An 8,428-nucleotide genomic window follows, 5' to 3' on the forward strand; every position below is an offset into this window, starting at 1 on the left:
ACCGAGTCATTGTGGGATATTTGGAATAACATTATCTTGAAGAATCTAGTAATGGTATGACTTGTGGAATTGGAAAGAAGACTTATAGGGATAATAGAGGACATAATTTCAAATCATGAGATGCTGAAATTACAAATATACAATAGTTTGAAGATTAAGCTCCTAAAAGCAAGAAAAAGGTGTGTATTTTTTTAAAATTTTGCGTTTTTGTTTGAAAAATCAGTTTGAAGTGATTCAAAGGGCATAGTGAAGCATAGATATCGCTATTTGATTCCAAAATTCATCGTAACAAAAAATGGATACACCTAGTAAGAAATATGTAGGTTTTAACCTTGTACAGAAATTACCTACAGACGAATTCTTAAAAAATAAAATAAACCATGATGAGAATATAAAAAAATAAACAGGGATTTTCCCTTAGATCCCAAAACTGAGACTACCAGATTGATTTTTCATTATGTTCCTTTGAATGTTAAAATACATATATATGCATGTTGAAGCATTCATAAACCCCAATCCATTAACATTGGATTAGAGCATAATTGTATTTCCCTTGACTGTATCTACAAAATACCATGCGAAGAAAACCATCATGCCCAAAAGCATGTGCAAATTCCATGCACAAAACCATAGGTAGGTCTGCACACTTAATATAGGGTCCAAAATAAATTTCCCGGGGCGATGCCCTAGACCCTATGAAGGGGGGCTACTATCCTCCTAAAACCCCCCAACAATGGGGGCTATTCCACCCTTATGACCCCCACTGTTGCGCCCGTTGCAATGAATAGGGGGGCTTACGCCCCTCGGGGCATGTGACTAGTCGTGGAAATAATATAACACACACTCAACATTCTCCCACTTGTTTTCTTATTTTCCACACAGGGGTCATAGAAGAGCTTAGTCATTGGTCCAACCCTGTAATTCCCATTGTTTCTTTACACCAAGAAAATTTTTTAGTGCTCATAGACTTCATCAATGCATCTACAACATTCTTCAAAGTGTCCACCTTTACTAGCAACACCTTTTTTTCCTCAACCATATCCCTTACAAAGTGATATTGAACATCAACGTGCTTTATATTTGAATGATAAGTAGGTATCTTTGCCAATAAAGTTGCACTTTGGCTATCAAAGTCTATCCTTATAGCTCGTTGTACTAACCCCCATACTTGAACACAATCTCTGCAACCAAACTACTTCCTTGCTTGCATGAGTGGTTTCCCTGTATTCTGCCTCTATAGTTGAAAGTGACACTACAAACTGTCTCTTTCTCATCCAACTGACTACACCTCCAAATAGGTTAAACACATACCCACTTATAGATCTTCTTCAATCTAGATCTCCAACCAAGTATTCATCAACAAAGCCACTTATTTCCAAACCTATGTACAATCCTGGTCTTCCTTGGTAGCACAAATGATAATCACTAGTGCCACAGAAATACCTAAAAACCTACTTCACTATTGTCCAATGCTCCTTCCTTGGTTTTGACATAAACCTGATCAATACTCCCACTACATGTGCAATGTCTGGTCTATTACAAACTATTTCATACATCAGGCTACTAACCTCACTTGCATATGGAACACGGGACATGTCATCTTCCCCTTCTTGTGTCTTGGGACAATATTCAACAGATAACTTTACACCTACAAGAATAGGAACCTTCATTTGTTTACTATCCTGCATATTAAACCTCTGCAGTATTGTCTCAACATACTTCCTCTCATTTAATTAGAGCTTCCTCTTTTCCCGTTCTTGTTTAATTTCCATTCCCAAAATATAGTTTGCAGCACCAAGATCCTTCATGTCGAATTTGGAGGACAATTGGGTCTTCAAATTCTGGATAATTTATTTGTCATTTCCAATCAATAACATATCATCCATATATAAGACCAGAGAAATAACATTGTCACTAATTAATTTAAAATACACACCGTGATCTGCTTTTTTTCTGGTGAAACCAATTCCCCATATATATGTATCAAATTTCTGATACCACATCCTTGGAGGTTGTTTTAACCCATATAGAGAATTTGTTAACATGCATACCAATTCTTTCTTTCCCTTCGTCGTAAAGCCTTCAGGTTGCTTCATGTAGATCTTTTCTTCTAGATCCTCGTGAAGAAATGTTGTCTTCACATCAAAATCAAAAGAGACAACAACAGATAAAAGTAATATAATAGAAGCTACCTTGGGAATAGGAGAAAAAATATCACCAAAATCAATTCCCAACATCTGGGAATAACCTTTTGCTACCAACTGAGCTTTGTATTTCTCCATCTTTCCTTCTGCATTCATCTTCTTCTTAAAAACCCATTTTCTTCCAATGGGTTTCCTTCCAACTGACAACTCCACTAGATCCCAAGCCTCATTTTGGTCCAAAGATTCCATTTCATCAACCATGGCCTCTTTCCATAGTTTTACATTCTCTGATATACTGCCTCCTTGATAGTTCTGGGATCATCATCAATAATAGATAAAGAAAATTTTGAACATAAAGTGGATGGACTATACATTTTTGGTTACCTTCTTTCTCGAACTGGTCTTCTCATAGCTGGCTTTTGTGTCTCTTCATCTTCTAATTCCTGTTCTACTTTAGAGTCTGATTCCTCCTCCTTTAGCTCAAAATCTATCTTCTCAGGTTCCTTTGGTATGAATTCATGTTTAATAACATCTTTCACCCCTCTAAATACCACATCTTAGTTGTACACAACCTTCCTTGTTTCTGGGTTCCAAATCTTATAACCTTTTAGACCATCCCTATACCCAATAAAGATGCACCTTTCAAATTTACTATCCAACTTGGTTCTTTTCTCCTTTGGAACAAGTACATATGAATCACAGCAAAACACCCTCAAATGTGAAAGAGAGGGTTTCTTACTAGTCCATACCTCATGTGGAGACTTATTCTCAAACACTGATGAAGGAGATTTATTAACCATGTAACATGCAGTCTCCACTGCCTCTTCCAAAAATTCTTGTCCTAGCTCGGCACCACTGAGCATCCTTCTTTCCTTTCCCATGAACATATTGTTCATTCTTTATGCAACTCCATTTTTCTGAGGTGTGTATGGAGTAGTATTCTTCAGTGTGATACCACACTTATTACAGAACTCTTCAAATTCCTTCTTGCAGAACTCCCCACCATTATCTATCCTCAATACCTTTATCTTTTTTTTCTGTCTGGTTTTCCACCAGAGCCTTAAATTCTTTAAGCCTCTCAAATACTTCATATTTATTCATGCGGAAATATATACATGTATTCCTTCATAACTCATCTATAAATGATACCATTAAATATAAGACCTCCCTCTGGTTTAGCTCTTTTGCATTATCCAAGAGCATTTGATTCAGAGATAGAATTTCATCTAAGAGAAAGAAACCCCTCAACAATGGAACAGATGCAAAACATGGCAGTAGATGTAGAAGTTAACCTGCAAATTAGAAGAGAAAAGTTGAAAGCAAAAAAAGAGGAAAAACTTGACATTTTGATAAAGAAAATAGAGGAAATGATGCAGAATATTACCATGAAAGTTGAATTTTTTGTTCAAAATAACCATGACATATTTGTTTCACAAAAAGAAGAGGTTGACATCCATGAACAAATTCCTGTTAATTCCAACTACCATAGATCAGAAGATAGATTCATAGAGCAATATGTGGAGGAGCAATCTCCTGATCTAGTGTGTATGTTTGATAACATTACTTCTTTTGATGATTTGCCCAAATATGATCAGTATGATGATAATTATGTTCTTCAAATCCAAACTAACTTTATAGAGCAATCAAAGGCTAGTTTGGGGAATAAGGAAGTTCAGGTTCAGCAGCTTGAAAATAGTGATCAGCTTGTTCATTTCAGCTATGAGAATGAGGAGGAAAGTGTAGAAAATTTTGAAATCAGTGAAGGAACTTTACCATTTTGTTTTGCTTCGTTTCAGTTTATCAGAGATAACTATCATGCAATTAGAAATCAAATGTCAACAAGTCTTGATATTAACTATCTAGAGGGCAATAAAATCTTTGTTCAAGACTTCTCATATCTAGATTTGCAGCCCCAAAATGCCATTGAATGTCAGGTTGCAGAAGAAGACTTGGAAGCTGGAACATATGATCAAATGATCCAAGATGATTCCCTACCTCTTTGTTTTGAATCATTTCAATTTTTAAAGGAAATGTGGTATAAAATTTTTAAAGAAAAGGAGGAGCAGCTTGTAGAAATCTATGAAGTTCCATTTGAACCTATATGTAATAAGTTGCAGCAATCCTTCCAAGTTCTTTATGATCCAATAGCTGATAGGTTGAATGATGAATGCAATCATAATTTTTCTCCATTAACAGACTATGAGAGTCAAAATCAAGATGATAATGGTTTCACCAGACAGACATTACAATCAGTAGAAATATCATCACAAAGAGCAGTTGAAAACATGCAGGGTGTTAAAGATGAAGGTATTATTTCAGTTTCATGGCATGCAGGCCATACACAACAGATGTACAATTGTTTGAATCAGTTCAAGAATAGTGTATATATGTTACAAGATCCTTTTGTATAGTTTCTATATTCAACAAAGGAGATCGGGAATTTCCTTATCTTCTCAAAGGTTCACAAAGCTATATTTGATTTTAAGATCTCAATTTTAACCACCAACAAGCACAAGCAACAAAAGTCACCAATGTATATGATGCTTAAGTGGTTGCATTGGTTGTTTCATTTTACCTAGCCAACAGTCAAAAAGCTGATTAGAGTAAGTAGGTAGGATTTCAGTTTGATTTAATTAAGTTTTTTAGTAGATTATGAAATAAATCCTTAATATTTGAATCCAATCAAAAGGCCCTAAGATCTTGATGAGTTACTAATTTGGTTTGAAGGTTGTAGCACCTTTTAATTTCAGGTCAGATCTCAGTTGTGCAGGAAAAGGTTAAGAATATTTTGATAAAAGGACCAAGGCTAAAAATTCCTACCTAAGTGACAAGGTGCTCAAGTGGGATTCAAGAAGGAAGAATAAAGGTTTGGTGTTGATTAGATGGTAAGATTGTGAAGTTGAAGCCCGAAGAGAAGGCCCTAAGCTCCAGAAACATTACTATCATACATACAAATAAAGCAGCAAGGAAAAGAAGATTGCAAAGTGTAGTCAAAATCATTCAGAGGCCATCTGATCTATTATTCTTGACTTTCCACCAGGAAAAGCCATCCCCAAGTGGAGCCAGTGTTATGCTCCTATACCAATAGGTGTCATATATCATGATTGACTTGATGAGCTATGTAATATGTTCATACCTTTACTTGTTGCAAAGGTTTCCCATATTTGCCAAAAAAACAAAAAATTTAAAAAAATGTAAAGAGGGTATACCTTAAAAGAAAAATCAAAGGGTGAAAAGAATAAAAGATGGTAAAAAAATCAAAGAAAACAAACCCCAACAAAACGAAAGACCAAGGAAAGTGTGCAAGTCTAAATGCCACTACTTGTTACTCTTATGTAGTAAACAATTGTATGCAGCTTGTAACTTATGCTACAATTGATGAACAGTCAAATAGCTTAAGCTTGGCTAGTTCATATTCGAATTTTATGTTTTAGAGATAGAGAATAAAATCTGACCAAACTGTTTAATCTTGGCAGATAAGTAGATAGGTAGAGTGAATAAAAGGAGCTCAACAGTTTAATCTGAGCCCTTGGATGTAATAAGGCTAGACTTAGATAGATATCTACATGTAAAAGAAAAGAAAGTGTGATAAGGGTTTGCCAGTTTAAGTGCACCCTAATAAAGAAGTGAAAATTCTAGGATAAAGTAGGTAGGGTAAGTAGATGATGGTTGCAGAATAAATGTGTGGTGAATGGTTAAGTTTAATGCTTAAATCTTTTGCTTTCATCACTTGGACAAAGCACAACTCACATTGGAGACAACACATCAAGGAGACAAAGTCAAACTAATTAACTTCCTTACTCCATTTTTCCCAAAAAATTCACTAATTTCCCCTAAGTGCTAAAAGTACCTATAAACAAGTTAGGGGGGCTCAGAGCATTTCTCTGACTTTTGGAGGGACCGGACCCTTGGCCCAATAATTTGAAATACCTAAAGCACTTAAATCCCCTTCATCAATATTCACCCCTTCATAAAGTCACTCATTCCCTTTATAAAGCTTTTCCTAAGTAAAATCCTATTTTACTTAGGAAAATAAAAAACATTCTATCTGCATGAAACCCTCATATATCATTAGCCTAAGGTATAAGTGTTGTATGATGAAATGCATTTTTGGAAAACATTAAACTTAGCGCTTTCCCATTCATTTGGTCAAATTAACCACTAATTTTATTATTATGTAATTCCCGAATAAAACAACATTACCCACACCCGTATTATTATATTATATAAAACCCCAAAAATTTTACATATCCTGCTCTGATGGTTAAATATAACCATAATACATCATTAATTGGGATTAATTAGTTAATTTGTAACTAATTAAGAGCCCCGATCCCCGCCACATTAAATAAGGATTAATTAAACCCCACGGTTAATTAATAACTTTCCCAACCAATCTGGTTGCTCCCGATATGATTAAAAAATCTTTAATTGTGTTGGGCCCGCCCTCATTAAACTCTCGTCACCTCGCCTCCCTATCAGCCATTCGATCAAGCCTCCTAGATCTAATGATTGTCGTGCATATCACATGGCCCTTCGCAACTGAATGTTAGCGTGCGATCGTGGAGCGATTTTGTGAACAGTGCCCTTGCCACGCGTCATTCATCCCATGGTATCACACAGACAAGCCCAAATACCACCCCCCCTCCAATAGCAGTGCAATAGAAACCGCTTACTGCCTTCTACTAAATGACAAAATGTCTCATCATTCAGTTGCTGCCAATTGTCATTTTCATTTACCCACCAAAACCAACCATCCTAGTTTTGCTCGTTTTCACCTGATTGTGCAGAAAAACCCTATGTAACCCATCTACACCACCTGAAGCCTCTATTAACCAATTCGAGCATGGTTTACCTCCCTAAAAGCATTATAGACTCACTCCACAGACCTCTCAAGCTCAAAAGAAACCTTTTCAACCTCCCTTGCAAGCTAATTCTTTCTTAACAATTTGTTTTGTTTTATAAGTGATCATAAGACCACATCCTTGGATAAACAGTCTTAATACTAGTCATAAGACCTATTTACTCCAAGATTTTTATCAAATCTATTCAAACAGAGATGGAAGATAAAACAGACAGTTGAAAGACAAGCAGAGGAAACATGGAATTAAAAAGATTTACTGTTGAAACAGACAGTAAAAACCTAAACTACACATTGAAGGTAAAAGGACACAGTAAAGAACAGCCAAAGTGTATTAGGGTTGAAGAGTATCAGATTGAAGACCAATTCAATTAAATCAGCTAGCATGAAGATAAACAGCAGGGAAGACAGTTACAAAACAGAGTATACAAATTCATGTCAAAGTGAAGACAGATGAAAAAACACAGCAGTAAAAGTAAAAAGTAAAAAGTAAAAAGTAAACAGTAAAAGTAAACATGAAGAAATTAAGGGTTAAAGAAATATGAAAACACTTTCGCCAGCTACAATGAAGTTTATCCAAAGTAAAAGTGAAAAACAGTCAAAAGAAGTTCAAGGTTAAAAGATGAAATCAGAGCAAAAATGGTACATTCTTCATAAATTTCCTGTTTAAGTCATAGTTTTGTAGAAACTATTGTGGCCAATCCAAGAAGTATTTCGAGAAACTGGAGCAGGTTTTTGTTCCTAAAAAGTTAATCTCCAAGAACCTCTCTCACTTTTTACACAGGTATTACCGAAAGGGAGATAAGTGCATGTCTCCACAACCTATTTTTAAGTCTGTGCAAAGTCCTTTTTTTGACATCTTTTGGCAGAGAATATTGTGAACAGCTAGAGATGAATTTTCGGAAACTGAGAGATTTTTATCTCAAAAACATTCCTATCTACAAAAACCTCTTTCACTTTTTACATATATATTATGGATTGAGATATATAAGTGTCAGGCCAGGGTAACTCCACATTGAACGAGAGAAAACACTAATTGATTTTATTCATTAGCTAACACATTATTTATACATATACAAAACGGATCAGTTCATCTTCTAGATGACTGTCCAGCTTCACCTCATCCGTTTCGGATTAGGTGTCAACATTCCCCCCCTTAATCTGAAGGGATGTTGGTGAGTCCAAGCATCATTCTGAATCTTTCAAGCTTTTCTCTTCCAAGCGCTTTGGTGAAGATGTCTGCAATTTGCTCGTTTGTGGAACAATGACGGAGATGGATTGTTTTGGCCTCAACATGATGTCGGATAAGATGATATTTAGTATTGATGTGCTTAGTATGATCATGGAACTTTGGGTTCTTGGCCAACTTTATTGCAGATGTGTTATCAATCATGAGTGGAGTTGATTTTATTTGTTTTACCTG

The sequence above is a fragment of the Pinus tabuliformis genome, chromosome 3_2, assembly GCF_031772625.1.
Source record: "Pinus tabuliformis cultivar Carrire ecotype Pingquan chromosome 3_2, CPIR1, whole genome shotgun sequence".
Taxonomy (NCBI): domain Eukaryota; kingdom Viridiplantae; phylum Streptophyta; class Pinopsida; order Pinales; family Pinaceae; genus Pinus; species Pinus tabuliformis.